The sequence below is a fragment of the Rhipicephalus sanguineus genome, chromosome 4 (genome assembly GCF_013339695.2).
Source record: "Rhipicephalus sanguineus isolate Rsan-2018 chromosome 4, BIME_Rsan_1.4, whole genome shotgun sequence".
Lineage (NCBI taxonomy): Eukaryota > Metazoa > Arthropoda > Arachnida > Ixodida > Ixodidae > Rhipicephalus > Rhipicephalus sanguineus.
In genome coordinates this window covers 185915793-185932078 of record NC_051179.1, presented here as the reverse complement: position 1 = coordinate 185932078, position 16286 = coordinate 185915793, and the positions used below count along the sequence as shown (strand labels likewise).

The window sequence follows — 16286 nt, the reverse complement described above, 5'->3', positions numbered from 1 at the left end:
AGACTGCGGCTCGTGTGAGCGGTCACACGTTCTGCGCCGTCCTGCCATTGAACTAGAATGGCTCCGAGTCCTACGTTGCTGGCGTCCATATGAACCTCAGTTTCCGCAGTGTCGTCAAAATGTGCCAGCGTTGGAGCTGTTTGAAGTCGCTTACGTAACTGTACGAAGGCCCGTTGTTGCTCTTCCGTCCACACGAAGGTTACAACGTGTCGCGTTAGTCTCGTAAGAGGTTCCGCAATCTTGGAAAATACGTCAACGAAACGACGGTAGTAGGCGCAGAGGCCAAGGAACCGCTGAACAGCCTTCAGGACAAAGAAACTCGCCAACGGCAGTCAGCTTGTCTGGGTCTGGTCGAACACCCTCAGGATTCACCACGTGGCCTAGAAACTTGAGTTCCCGGTAGCCAAAGTAGCACTTTTCGGACTTGATAGTGAGGTTTGCTTTGCGTATTGCTGTGAGTACGCTTTTTAGCCGTGTGAGGTGTTCGTCGAAGGTGCTTGAGAACAGAACGACGTCGTCCAAGTATACAACACACGTCTGCCACTTTAGATCAGCGAGCACAGTGTCCATCATTCTTTGAAATGTGGCGGGAGCGGAACAGAGACCGAAAGGCAGTACTTTAAATTCGTACAGCCCGTCGGGAGTCACGAACGCCGTTTTCTCAAGGTCGCCCTCGTCAACCTTGATTTGCCAGTACCCTGACTTGAAGTCTAATGATGTAAAGAACTGAGCATGGCGTAGACGGCCCAAGGGGTCATCAATCCGCGGCAGGGGATAAACATCGCGTTTGGTGACTCTGTTAAGTCGTCGGTAGCCAACGCAGAAGCGAAGTGCGTTGTCTTTTTTCTTTACTAGTACCACAGGCGACGCCCACGGACTTGACAGTTGAATCACGTCATCATTCAGCATTTCTTGAACTTGACGCTTAATCGCCTCCCTCTCCTTTGGGGACACGCGGTATGAATGCTGGCGAAGAGGCCGCGCCGATTCCTGTGTAACAATACGGTGCTCACGGAAGTGCGCTGAACTTTCGATACTGTGAAGAAGCAACCCGAGAATTCTGTCACAAGGCTTAGCAGGCTCTCCTTTTGCGCGTGTGACAAGTCAGCATTAATGTGGATGCGGCTACCTAGGTTAGCACAAGTTGCTGCATCTGGTGAAGTCAACTCTAACGTGCCGACGTCGAAGAAGTCGGCGATATCGCTGAGGAAGGCGACAGCGATGCCTTGAGGGACGTGCTGAAATTCATTACTGAAGTTGGTCAGCAGAACTTAAAGCATTTATTCTGTAGCCGAACAAGGCCTCCGGCTATGCAGATGTTCCGTTTCAGCAACAGAGGAATATTTGCCTTGGCAGTGCCTTTATAGTCGTCAAATTCGTCGAATACATCGCAGGTTACCAAGGTCAATACGCTACTCTTCAGCGGTAACGTGACGTTTCGTCGACAACCCTCAAGGCATTGACATAACTGTCGTCAGTACTACCCGCTAAAGCGTACGCCGTGGAAAACGTTAACTGCGCCTCTTGCAAGTTAATCACGGCTCCGTTAGCCTGTAGAAAACCTATTCCGAGAATTAGGTCCCTCGAGCAATTCGGCAGTATAATGAAATCTCTGAGATACGTGAACCACGAATGCTTACTCGTGCTGTGCATCTTCCCGCCGGCGTTAGAAGATGGCCTCCAGCCGTCCTAATCTGCGAGCCAGTCCACTGTGTAGAAACCTTCTTCGGCTTGCAGGCAAGGTCCATGCTCATAACTGAAGTGTCTCCTCCAGTATCGATTAGCGCCGTTACTTCGTCGTCCACGGTTACAGTAATGTTGGATGTTACCACTCTTGGTACCACATCTGGCTGCGTCTGTGTGGCTCTTTTCTGTCGTTGATGTCGTCGTAATGGAAGATTTTCTGTGTAGTCAGCGACAGCGGCCTTACCTCCGGAGGTCGCTGAACTCAGTTTTCCCGACCTGCAGGACTGGGCGAGCGGCGTCTCGAAGCGCGGCGTGAAAAGGCTGGGCTTGGGGACCTATAACGAGCAGGAGACGATGAACAGGACTCATGTCATCGATGCTCGACATTGCGACGATTCGAGATGAAGTTCTCTATTTCCAGTGGTCGCTCACTAGGTCGCGGACGAGGGGCATTCGGCGAAAATCCACGGAGACCCACACGGCGGTGAGGGCACGTTCGGTAGATGTGCCCGGCTTCCACACAATGAAAACAACGGGGCCTGTGGTCCTGTGGGCGCCAGGCATCGTTCTTCCTTGGTCTTGCTTCGGCGATGAACGGTGGGTTGCGAGGACTGAAGCCGACTTCCATTTGCTGAGCGGGGTGCACCGCGCCGGGAGTACTGCACGGTGGAGGACGTCGCACTGCTTCGGCGTAGCTCATCTCGACGCACTGCCGTTGTTGTGGCACCTCGTAGTTTTCGGGAGCGTGCACAGCATGATGTACCTCGGCGCGAACTATCTCCGCAACGGAGAGCTGCCCTACAGGTGGAGCAGTCATCTGCATCTTTTGTAGCTCCTCCTTGCGATGACAGCCCTGATGAGCTCTCGCAAGGCGCTGATGTCAATGCCAAGGGTGACCGAAGTGACCTTGCTTGATTGCACGACATCGCGGTTATACTGCCTGGCGCGCTGTTGAAGGGCCCTCTCCATGGCATCGGCTTCATCATGGAACTCCGCAAGTGTCGCAGGCGGGTTTCGAATGAGGCCGGCAAAAATTTCTTCCTTGACACCCCGCATTAGGCGACGAACTTCCTTGGCTTCAGTCAAAGAGGGGTCCGCACGCCCGAAAAGCCGATCCATGTCCTCTATGTGTGTTGTTACCCTTTCGTTTGGTCCTTGAACTCTGGACTCCATCGCACACTCAGCTCTCTCCTTTCTGTCCGCTCTGGCAAAGGCGCTGAGGAACTGCCGACGAAACTCATCCCACGACGTTAGCGTTGCCTCATGGCTCTCAAACCACGTTTTTGCGGAATTTTCGAGAGCGCAGTACACATAGCGTAGCTTACGCTCCTGGGTCCAGTCAATGATGATGGAAACCCGGCCGAGTGCTCAAGCCAGTCGTCGACATCTTCGAAAGCAGCTCCGTGAAATGTCTTCGGCGTCGTGGTTTGGTTGACGACGAGCTGCGCTGGTGCTTGCACGGTAGCTTAGGAGGTGTTCGATTCATAGTTGGTGTGCCTTGAGGTAGCAAACCGTGCTGTGGCTGGAGACGACGACTGGTACGTACGTGCACAGGGGTAAGCTCGGTCGAGCTGCTCGGCGGGCTTGCATATGAAGTACGCTCTAGAGACCGTATCATCTACCGTACCCCGCACCTCCACCAGAAAATGTCGCCAGGCTAACTGATGACACAGGGCGAAGATACGAAGCAGGAACGTTTGCTCTAGGAAAAGGCTGACACCCAAAAGCGCGCGCACACCGATTAACGAACTTCGTTGTTCTCTTTCAAGGGGCTGGCTACTACGGTTGCCAGCCTACCTCGTGTCAATATAAGATCTCAAGGCTTCCACCAATGTGCGTTTGCATAGGCTGGTCGCGTGCGATGGAAATAGTCGCTTCAGTCGACGCGCATTTTGGCAAGCCAAGGCAAACTCTGAGAGCCTGAGCTTGTACAGCCTGCAGAGTGCGAATATTTGTCTTGCATGTATTAGTCAGTACGGGCGGACTATAAAAAAAACCAAGAAACAGTGATCTGTACAGTTCCAGCATTGCGTCAACCGACGTCCCCCAGGTTTTTCCACCGAGGAACTTGAACAGCTGGGAGATTGCTGTTAGGCGCTGTTTCATGTAAGACACATGCGGGCTCCAACGAAGGTCTCTATCTATGATTATAACCAGAAATTGTGGGTTCGGGCATAAGTAATGAAGGTCTGCGCTTCAATAGAAATGGCATAGCGCGGCATTGGTTTACGTGTGAAGGCCACTAATGCTCATTTTTCCGGGAATATTTTAAGGACTTGCTTCCCGAGATAGCTCGCTGTCAAACTTGCAGCTTTCTGAAGCTTCACTCGTATCTGGAGGCGTGTGATGGCTGATGTCCAGACACATATGTCGTCTGCGTATATAGGTATCTCGATCGTACATGGCAGGTGCTCGGTAAGTTTATTGAGAGCGAGATTGAATAGAGTGGGACTTAGTACTGCGCCCTGAGGAACGCCCCGGCAGGTATAGCGTCGTGTGGTATAGCGTCGTCGGTTGACACAAAGAATGATCTTGCTGTCAGGTAGCTAGCAATCCATCGAAAAACTCGAGCACCCAGGCCAACCACCTCAAGGGCGTCGAGAATGGCCTCGTGTAGCACGTTATCGTATGCGCCTTTTACGTTTAGGAACAAGGCTGCACACAAACGCTCGCGTGATTTTTGCTGTTCGACATATATAACGAGATTAATGACATTATCAATAGATGTGCGATCACGTCGAAAGCCAGCCATGGAGTTTGGATAAATCTTGTAATGTTCGAGATACCACTCGAGGCGGCTAAGGATCATCCGTTCCATTATCTTTCCCAGGCAGCTAGCCAGTGCGATAGGGCGGTACGAGGCAAGTTCAAGTGGGGACTTGCCTTGCTTCAGAGCAGGAAGTGAGAAAAAATAAAACGATGGAAAAGCAGGATTATCAGCAACAATGCAACGCATTTTCATTGGAAGTAAAATTAATGAGGAGACATTGCGACTACTTATAATGCAAAATTAAACGCCGAATTTTGGCGAATTGGAGATTTACAAGAAATAAACTCCGATAAACGCCGCATTTCGCGCAAAGTTTCGCGACCTATTTGGATCGACCTTTGGGATCAGCAGCCGCGTCGTCTGCTTCGGTAGCGCCGACGCGGCTACTACAAGCGTAGTGTCCACTTCGTTTCGTGTCTCCCCTCTAACTTCGTATTTCGCAGTAACTGTAGCGCAGTTTTTGTAATCATGTTTTTCACTGCAGTTCCAAGCTCATGCGGGTCCTTGTCTACAGCCGTGAACTAGTCGGGCGAACGTTGTTTGTTCGCCTTCGCGTTGCATGATGCCACGTGCAGGTAGCGCCTGTAAGCAATTCTGTGTTTTCTTTTGATCCAAGATTATCTTTTTTTTACTTTAAAAAGTTCCCTCGCTTCGAAAGTATTCACAGACACGCGCAGGAGGGTTTCCGCGTGCTGTTTGCGTATAGAGCGCCGACAGCCAAACCTATCAGGAGCGCGCCGGCGTTATCCTACCTAGCACGAAAGAGAGGTGCGCCCGATAGAGGGCGACTCCGTAACTGCTCGCCCCCATTACGGACTATATCCCTGCAGCTCTTCGGACAACCGATGTACAATTGTACGAGTCGATCACCTGACGCGTCACGCCGAGACTGCCGCTCTCCCAGTCGCCATCGCGCGATATTTCGCGTTTTTCATTTTGCGGGACTTTGTTCTTTGATATGAAGCAGCAGGCTGTCTGCAAATGCTTGACAGAGTGGTTCACCCGCACACCCGGTGACATGTTGACCATTTACCAGAGGCGTAGCCGAAAGATTTTTTTCGGGAGGAGAGGGTGCTTCAACCCCCTTTGATGGATGTTCGTGCGTGCGTTTATATGTGAAGATTACGGGGCACAGAGGGCTGAAACCCCAATCACCCCCCCCCCCCTTCTTCCCGCCTCCTCTGGCTTCGCCAATTCTACGTACGTCGCCTCGGATCATAGTAACTATAGTACTGCCCCGCAAGCTACAATGCAATTTCCACCATCTTTCCTGTGACATATGAACGAGAGAACTCATCTACAATGGACACATTGCTTCCATATCGACTCCTCGCTTTCAAATGGACGCCAGTCCCTGCAGCGGTCAAATACGCAGGGCACATTAGGCAGTTCGCTCGTACCCTTATGGTCATCGCTCAATGTCACCAAAATCTGCGGCATGACTGTGACGTGCAGTCTTAGAAAAAAAGGTCGGCATATTCACTAACTAAATACTAACCGTTTACTTGTCACAAGATACACCAGCCTTTTAGTAAGTGAAGGTAGTAAAATGCAGGTTAGTGGAACTTGCTACATAGTTAGTGAGTGAATAGTACTAGCTCGAATGGCTAGTCCATTACTAAGTTGTTAGCAGTGCTGGGCAGTATCGAAGATACATGTATCTTCGATACTATCTTGATACTCTTTGGGTATCTTGTATCTGTATCGCGATACGTCTAGCAAGACGTGTATCAGTATCTGTATTTCCGATACGTTGAAGAATGTATCTTGTATCTTAAGATACAAGATACCGCGATCGCAACACCGCGGTGCGAAACAAAAACGTTCGTTGAACTCAAGCTGATACTGCTCCCACTGAGCCACCAGATTAAAACTAAAGACAATGACAGTATTTTATCTTTCCGCCAGAGTTTTCCAGCGAGGGCAGGTGATGAGCTCTGAGCGTCCCTATTCAGGGAGCAGAGTCATGTGGTGGCGCTCGTGTCGCCTCGACAAACGCGCAAACGTCTACGCCCAGACGTTTTGTTTTGACAGTTTCCTTTTTTTTTCGTTTTACTTGTATCAGTCCTATGGCACTTGGCTCTTAGCTACTATCCTGTGCCGCGTACTCCAACGCGTGCGGTGTCTTTTGCACAAATTCTGATGCCGCTGTAGTGTCGTTATCGAAGTTTCTCTTGCGTTGTGCGTCGTTACGAAGTCTGAAGAATGCAAGGAAAGGGGTTGCTTTGCGTCTCGTGGCTTTCATACATCGGTGATTCGAATGAGTTCGTCGATGCAAGTTTGAGTAATACGCAAATAAGATTCTAACAGCTATAGCACCAGCGGCACCGATGCTGGATTTAACAGAACAAGCATTCACTTAACAGAAGCTATCTTGGCGTACGTCTCCTTTTCTGTTATTCAATGAGTTTTCAAATCATAGTTGGATTGTTAGTACAAGTTCTTTCTAAGCTGTCCTTTTCCATACCACACATAACCTATGTCTCTGTATTGCTTCTTTTGGGGGATCTGCAGACGACAATATGTCTTTAAAGTGCTGGCAACGTAAGCCCTGCTTTATCCTTACTTTTAGCTGTCTGCATTATTTCTGCTGCTGTTTACAGACTGATATTATACTTATGTTTACTGTTATGTCAAGGCGACATTGAGAACAAATATATAATAATGTGCGCGTGCTTGGAGTAAACAGCAGCAAAAGTTCTGCTTACTCCTTGGTAAAATAGCGAAATTGAGTTTTCATGATAATAACGTAAATTATTAGAAGCCACCTCAAAGATGTTAGCAAAGGGATTGGAGAAACATTATTATACAAAATGCTCAGTTTCTCTAATGAGCGTCTCAACGAGTCGGCTTAGGCTATTTTACATTGGCACTGAATTCTCTGCGGTCTTACCTTAAATGCCTAATTGTCATGGCTATTAGGGGTTACCCGCCGCGGTGGTCTATACTCTGTTCCAGAAGTTCCGTGCAGCAGAGCCAAGGCTACATGACCCTTCCACAGTGCTGCACGGAACTTCTGGAGCAGAGTACTCTGTTCCAGACTCTGTTCCAGAAGTTCCGTGCAGCAGAGCCAAGGCTACACGACCCTTCCACATTGCTGCACGGAACTTCTGAAACAGAGTATAGTGGTTGTGGGGCTTGACTGCTAACCAGTAGGTCGCGGCGGCCGCAATTCGATGCCCGTGTGCTTATATTTCAGTTTTATAACACCACGTGGTCGAAATTGCCGGAGCCCTCCACTATGGCGTCTATCATTACCATATCGTGGTTCTGTGGGACGTTAAACTCAAAAATTACTATTAGCTCTTGGGAGTGCCTCCTGTATCGTGTTACTATGCTTATTCGCTGTGTTTGATACAGAACCTCTTATCTATTTTACTTAGTTATATTTGTTTTTTTCTTTCTTAGTCTTCTCTAAATATTTTTACTGTTACTAATCACCCGGTAATCGGAGCTTAAGTGGCAATATAGTGTGAATAGCGGCGCTGTCCCGCGACACTTCGTGCAACTATAGAACACGTCTGACACGTTTTCTGGGCTGCAGATATTCTCTCATAACAGAAAATTGTTAGAAGATCGCGCATTACTGAGTACGTCGCTAACGAACGGTTTACACCAGCAGATAAGTGGAATATAAAAGTAATTGCAGGTTTTTGTCCTCTACGTAAACAAGATGCGTCGCAAAGGAAGTCGCTACCAGCGTTCTCGCTGATGTACACCTGTCTGGTGATCGGGTATTGCGAAAACCGTGATACGTTTACGGCCAAGGTAGAACTTAACAACGGGATTTGCAGGATTGCGCGGATGCTTCTTATTGAAGATGGCAGCCCGCTAGCTGGCCCGCAAGCAGAGCATCGACTCCACCCAATTACAAAAGCGGCAAGCAAAGACCGTTACCAGCGAAACCTACAAAGAGCTGTCATGGTAAGCAGCTAAAGCAACCCCAATAAGTTGTTTCAGAACAAAAGTAATATACCTTCAGCAAGTAATACAAAACTTTAGAGATACTAACAGACATTCCATTCAAATGAAACAAAATTGGTCGCAGTAAATAAACTTTCAAGCGAACATTCTTGTGCATCGGCGTTTATATACAGATATATAATAACAAATTTCCGAATGTATCGAAGTATCTTAAGATACAATTGGAATGTATCGTATTGGATACAATCGGCGTTGCGGTATCTTGTATCTGCATCTCAAATACTTCTTGCCTGAGTATCTTGTATCGTACCGCGATACAATTTCAAAGTATCTTTGCCCAGCCCTGGAACTTGTTAGTAACCGCGCTAGCAACTTACTAACCGTATTAACTCTACTACATTTAGCCAATTAGAAGTTTACGCCTATTTTCTTTATATGTGTGTGTGCATTGCCATATCAAGATGATCGTATTACAAAAGTACCTCAAGGATTAAAAAAAAACGAAGTGGCATTGTCCTCGTACGTTAACTAATGGCCGCTAATTACTTCATGTAATTACCATGGTAAGAACTCTTTTTTTCTTTTTATTTAACTTATGCCGTAGGGCATACTGGCGCCAATAAAAAAAAAGTACACATCACAGCAACATACATAGAGGCATGAATTGATCACGAATGAGAACACGCGCAAGCGCACACACAGAATAGAGAGACTTTTACGTAGCCAATATCTACTCTAGCAGCGGCTTGAAGACTATATTTATGCTCCTACTTTGGGATAGCACACATTGTACTGGTTAGAAACCATAGAATTCAGAATATTTTATAATTTCTACACATTATCGTGTGCCCTTATATTTGCTTATATGCGTGCCATCACGTAGCACGAAACTTTAATTCCAAGGCAATCAATAAAATTAAAGTTTGTTTAAATTTTGCTAAAGACCGTCACGATTACGGCAAAGTATACTGCGCACCTACGAAAGATCTGGCAACGTGGGTGGCTAGTAGTTACTTAGTTAAAAACACCAAGTAAACTTTCCGGTTAGTGAAGGCAGCACTTTACGACCTTTACTAACTGCTGGCTAGTAAACAGAGTTCGCGAAGGTAGTAAAATACGCTCGAAACTAGTAAATGCAAGCAGTTACTAACCATTTACTAACTTTTTTTTTTAAGAGTGTGGCTACACCGAGATTTCCGACTGGTTCCCTCGCGTGGTTGTGGATCCATCCTCATAGCTCTGGCCTTTCAAACAAACTTCTTGTGCGACATGATGGCCCCCACCGCATCATAGGCTGTATATCCGCGCTGTTAACAACGTTGCTGAACCTGGGATGCCATCTCACAACCTGAGACATTGCGGTCATGACAGGGTTCATGTCAGCCGGTTTAAGCCCTATTATTGCGCAATCAATTATGTAGACACTTTCGGCGCGTTCTTGCCGTCGACGTCGCTGTGATGTTCCGTATAAAGTACACATCGATAACATCGCCTCGCGCGCCGTATGTCCTACGTGCGAGTGAAAGCGTGTTAGCCCAGGTGACGAACGCTTATCTAGCGGAGAGGAAACGGGCCAGCCGTCTTTGCAACGTGTGGCTTCGAGCTAGTTCGCACGAACGTCGCACCCGTTCGTGTCTTTTCGTCTTTCGTTCAAACGCTTTGAGTTTAGCGGTGGTCAAGTAGGCCGTCTTTCGTCCCGCGAATCCATGGGGAAGGAAAAGGGCGGCTGCATGGCTCCGCGCTTTGCTCATCTGGGCGCGGTCGCGAGCGTTTATCTTTAGAGGGATCAGCAGACAGCTTATACCTTTGTACTGCTGCTCTCGCCGCTCGGTTTGCGATGAATTGATAGCACGAAGGTCGCTTAATTCACTCGCTGCAGCGAGCGGCGTTTTCTTGATTTACACCAGGCTGGATGCAAAAGGAGTCAACTGCTAGCCTTATTTCATAGGACATTCCAATTTATTGCCATCGCATTGCTTCGCCCTTGCGGCAAAAGTGACTTTTTATGATCCCTCGTCTTGCCTTCTCTCCCTAAGGGCATCGCGGTAAAGAAAAGGAAGAAACTATAGCTGTTTTGGACCGTCCTCGTGTTCGACCGGCTGGGCAAGACGTTAGTGCGTGAGAGCAAGTTGTCGTTGTCAAGGATTTTGTTTCATATGCTCATATTTGTGCATGTTAGTTTTCGTCATTACCACACACGACGTGTCTCCTATATTTGCAGGTCTCGTTAATGGAACTTATACAGAAGCCCATCAAACTTCATTTGCAGCTCAAGAATATTTCCCTGTAAAGTTGTTTCGCTTCATTGCTGCGGTGAAAACAGAGTGCTTAACACGCAGTCGTACCTTCGCCATGTTGACTGGATGATGAGCGCCGCATCTCCCATGTTTCGAACGACGTCCACACAATGAGATCCTGCAAAATTATGTTTCAACGTTTACACGGCGGCCGTATACTCAGCATAAGATGAGCGCAGTGTGACAACATGGATCCCTATATTGCAGATGATATTAAATATTGCATACCTTTATAGATGACATGCGCGCGTTTATAGTCATACGCAGTCAAACGCCGACATTCTCCGTTCTCATGTAGTCAAGCGTCTACATGAAAACGCGACCACAGAACCAATTAGTTTTATCGCAATAACATTACTGAAAAGAGAAATCGTAACATGAAGTTAATGTTTAATTTCTATCCTAAGCACTTTTTACAATAATTCTACAACATAGTGAACGACGGAGCTTGTTGGTGAACTTTGACCAAATATCGCAAGAAATGCGGAGGGCACAAAGAGGCAGACAGAGCGCTGAACTTCCAACAAATTTATTTTAAAAAGCGGCACGCTATATATATACACTAGATTATTTTTATTCTCGCACCCACGTTCAGAGCAAGCATATATAATTTTGAACCCAGTTATCGTCTATCGGAGTGACCAGCGTGGGGGATGCGGGTTTGTTTACGTCACAACTGAAGGCGAGCGAGAACTGCGAAAACTGGCTGCCACCAAACGATAAGCACAGGCTGGATTCTATGAAGTCATCCGTCCCACTTCACCGTAGCCACTCACCAAAGATGGCTGCCCCCGGCGAGAGATGAAAATTCTGGTCTATACACAACCATGAGAATACATCAGCTATGCGCACAACGCAATCTACAGACCAATGACGTTTGATCGAAATGACTGAAATCGATATCCGGAAAGTTTTACCGTTTTACAACGTGTTTTACGGAAGGATCCGGTTGTTGCTTCACATCTAAAAGATCGTTCTTGGTGCGTTCTTTCAGCTGATAAAGAGGACAGATGTGCAGTTATGCCAGTACACGCATATCAGGATACGGCACTCGAGGCGATTTCCTCATTTTGTCATTATCACACAACAGTGTACGCGAAAAAAGTAAATAATTGGCCGCCATCCCGCTTTGCGAACGTGAATGCCCAGCGAAGCTGTATCAAACACCACGCATGCTAATTATGGAGGCGGCATGTTTTATTATTACTTTAGCGTAATGGTAGTGATAATCGCTTTGTGGCCGCCGTGGTAGACCGTGATTGGTTCTGCGACCATTTCCAGCAAGTCAAATTTGTTGCTTTCGTGGAGCGTTGCATACACATTGAAACTACCTAGAAGCAACAAGATTACTCTTTAGGATCGTCCAGTTGCGCTGTTTCAAGCATTACGCGGCTTAGTGCAAGCTTCGCCGATTTTTTTCCCGAAGCGGTTCCAAGCAAAGGCGTGGCTCTGTGGTAGAACACCTGCTTGCTACGAAGAAGGCCTGGGTTCGACTCTCATTCGAACCGAAGGTTTTTAATATTTGCTTATTTCTCGAATTTTCGCTCACAACCAACGACGCTGACACCGACACCGGAATTCCTGCGCAACGAGCTATTTAACACTATCGCGTTAAAAGTACCGACGTGAACTTGTATCATCAACACGATCAGCACTGCGCTTTGGTTAGGAAATGACCGGCGCGCACAAAAGCGCTCTTCAATCTCACTTCTTATTTCTCCGTGCAATTTAGTTGCTCACCTACAATATAAGCTAGCGCTGCGAAACAAAATTTAGATATCCGCATTTTCAAACAGATGTACGTCACGCATAAGCGAGGGCGCATGATCGATCAGCATTTTTCGTCGGTGTTGCTGATAGACGACAGTGGTAGTATACATATGGACGATTTTCTGCAGCAGGTTTGTACAATGCAACCTAGATGGCGCCACCGCACCGTGGCCTTTGGCAGCGCTGCTCAATATGTCTCCGTCCACGCGGCGTCGTCTGCTCACCGTCGCCATAGCGTCTGCGCGTTGGGCACGTAAAAGCGAGCAGACGGTAGCGCCGAAAAAAAAAAAAACATGGCGGCACCTGTGAACGCGGTTTCTTTCCACTTCGAATTTATCCCGTCGTCGTTGTGCGCTGTGTCACCCGCAGGTTGGAAACCTACGCTTTTGTTTGCTCTATATTTCCGTGTTGATGCTTCGTGAGCAATGTACTCGTCGGTATTTTGCAGTGTTTTCAAGATTCATTCTCAAATTCTCGGAGAAAAGGCTTAGCAGGCGTGGCTAAGTAAACACAGCTGATATGAATAATAAAGGCAGAACATACCTGATGCTTTGTCCACAGCGTGAGATGACACAAAGCGACAGCTGATTTCGCCATTTATTTATTGCTGTCAGGGCAGGGGGCGAATAGCAAGCGCGAGTTCTGCATGGGTGCTGCCATGTTGACTTTTAAGGGGGCACCCTGCTTCAGAGACGTATTTCTTTGTTTTTTGAGTACATTTTTGTGAAACTTTCGCAGCTTATGTATTTTTATGTCCTGATTTCAAATATGCAATTTTTTCTAGTACACTATGCTGTTTTCAAAATATCAAATATGTAATGTATATTGCTGGAGCAAGATTTTATTATTATTTATAAATTGTGAGAGTTACAAAGCAAATCAGCATATCGCAATAAGCTGAAATTATTACTCTCTGCAGTAAAACAAGAATGGATGTTCTAGGGCCATTTGAACAAGTATGTTGAACATTCCCAGCTTGATCCCAGTTTGACCCAGCTCGACATCGCTCACTTGCCAAATGTTGAACGTACCATAACTTTTGTTCAAATGGGCCTAGAAGATCCATTCTTGTTTTATTGCATACAGTATTCATTCCAGGTTATTATGATATGGAGATTTGCTTGTTAAGTCTTACAGTTTAGAAATAAAGCCTGCTCCTAACAATACAAAAACTATTTAATAGTTTCAAAACTACATATTGCATTACAACAATAAGTGATTGTTTGAAATCAGCACATAATAATACATCAAGCTGTGAATGTTTTATAATGATATGCTCAAAAAAAAAAAAACATGTTTCAGAAGCAGGGTCTCCCCTTAACCCCAGCTACTGGCGCTTGCTAATATAACAATTCAAGGCACATAAATGCGAAGTAGAATAAACATATCACGTATTGCTCTGGCATAGCACGCACAAAACAAACGCAAATGTCTCAACGTTATCAACTTTTAGGCGATTGCACGTAGAAAAATGTTTTCTTGCGCAAACACGTGACTTGCTTACTTGCACCTTGCTGCAACCAGCTTGTGTTACGGCGACTGCCGCTTCGCTGGCCCAATGCGTTGGCTAGGGGAAGGCCAGCTGCGATCAGGTTATCAAACATGGCCGCACCCGTGCGGTCGCGCACATAAGAAGACGTCTATATAAAAGCGTGTACGGCTCCGTCGATGGCTGTAGATGAGAAGGATATATTTGATATACATGAGAAGGATATATCAGGGGTACAGACGCTGCTGCGCGCGTCCGCGGAATATGCCGCCACACCATACCTGATGGAGCCGTGAGGGAGTCGTGACAAAGCAAACGCAATAGGCGCAAAGACCGATCGCGTTTCAGAGACTTCTGGTCTCAGCGCTGAAGGTACAACGAAGAGGACTCGGGCCGGCGAAAAGTACTCATTTAGGAGGACGTCGTTCTGAAAGAAAATGACGCCAACCCTCGCTTGAATACTTTGGAGACAACGATCGTCTTGCCTTCCAAGCAATCTGTCAGCTTTCTCAGTTCCGGATCACATCGCTTTTGTTAGGAGAAGTCGTCGGCTGTTATGGGCCCCAAGAAGCAGTCATCGTCCTGGTCGTCCAGCGGCGGCAGATCGACAGGGGCACGAGATAGGCAGTCGGCATCACGGTGCTTTTGTCTGGACTTGTAAATGACTTTAATGTCAAATTCCTCAAGTCTGAGACTCCATCGTGCTAGTAGACCTGAAGGGTGCTTCGGGTTTCGCAGTCAACACAAAGCGTGGTGGTCGCTCACGACCTTGAAGGAACTGCCATATAGGGAGGGGCGAAACAGTGATGTAGCCCAAATGATGGCATGGGATTCTTTTTCTGTCAACGAATAATTTGCTTTGGCCTTTGACAACGACCGGCTAGCGTAAGTGATGACTAGAGGCCGGATTTTTAGGCACTAAAAAAGCTCGTTTTAGGCACCAGAAATAGGCAGACAAACCAAAGCTTTAGGCTTCGAAAATAGTAAATATAGGCAGAATAAATTTTCACATCAATGCAAATAATTTCAAACGATGACGTGCGCGACCTCTATCTACGACAGGAAAACAATAATGTTATTGCTAAAGATGGCACAAAGGCGCCAACATTTAAGCATAGCGTGTTTTGTCCGGCACGGTTCGCACTCCTGTGTTCTGCAGAGTGAGTCAAAAGCCCACTGTCGAATTAACACACTCCTGAGTGTCCTTCCAGCATGACTGAGAAGTGCAGAGCAGGATCAGACATCCAGGTTGCTAAAAGACCAGAAGGGAGGGATTCCTCCTATTGGCCGGGTCGAATTGCGTAGAGCCAATTTCTCCCATGGCAGTGAACCACTGGCGTAGCCAGGCGGGGGGGTGTCAACATCCCCCTCCCCCGAAACTTCTCAGTTTTGCGTGTGTGTATATACACGCACACATACAAACGCGTGCACGAAAATATATAATGTATGGTTGTCCCCCACGTCACCCCCCCCTGAAAAAGATTTCTGGCTACGCTACTGCAGTGAACAGCTTAAAAAGTAAATTACAAACAAAACAAAAGCTGCGTGCACATCACATTGTTCTTCCATTTTTTGCTCTTCACTCTCCTTTCCGCTGACGGCTCTCCACAGTTTCGCATCGCCAACCGCTCGGGCCATGTCAGCGCTGGGGCGAATGCTCGCCGGCGTGTCCCGCTTCGCTGCTGCTAGCGATTGTTGATTGATCGAACTAGAGGACTAGGTTGAAACCCATAGTTCCCAACAGTCATTATTACGCGGTCACATGAATAACGGTCTCAAACAGCACCCCGGAGCGAAACTTGAGGCTATATGGCCTTTATATAAGCGCCAATTTTGAAAATAGGCATTTATAGGCATCATAAGGTAATCATTTAGGCACGAACGCCAGAAATAGGCATTTATAGGCACTATAAAAACGCTATAAAAGCCATTCTTAACCTCTAATTCATACTCATATATCAAAATGGCGCGATAGGAGCGCCAGGAACAAAATAGGCATTTGCCTGAAATCCGGTCTCTAGTGATGACCCTTTCTCGACGTTCCGTCCGTTTTACAAGCACGGCGCCAAGTACTACGCTGCTTGCGTCACCTTTTTTTTTTGTATCGGCGCCTTCATCGAAATGTACCAGAAGTTCTTGAAATGCTTCGTACTGCGGCATTTCCCACTTGAACTCGACGTATGCCGTTGTTCGATTAGTGGGTGGCTCGGCGATGCCGGAAAAGTTCTTTGACAAAACGGCTGTAGGCACACAGACCGAGAAATCGGAGCACTGTTTTCTTCTCGCTGCAGCTGGCGGGAAAGCAGCGATAACGACTGTATTCTGTGGGTCGGGGCGGACTCCCGTCTTG

General features: G+C 47.2%; 1 long non-coding RNA gene across 1 annotated transcript in view; it reads right to left on the bottom strand.

The window, feature by feature from the left end:
• LOC125758158 (uncharacterized) overlaps nucleotides 1-16286 on the bottom strand; it is a 55774-nt gene that overhangs the window by 27889 nt on the left and 11599 nt on the right. Inside the window, exon 2 of the long non-coding RNA XR_007415914.1 lies at nucleotides 10726-10795. This is a non-coding gene — a long non-coding RNA (uncharacterized LOC125758158). The remainder of the gene's footprint in view (nucleotides 1-10725; nucleotides 10796-16286) is intronic.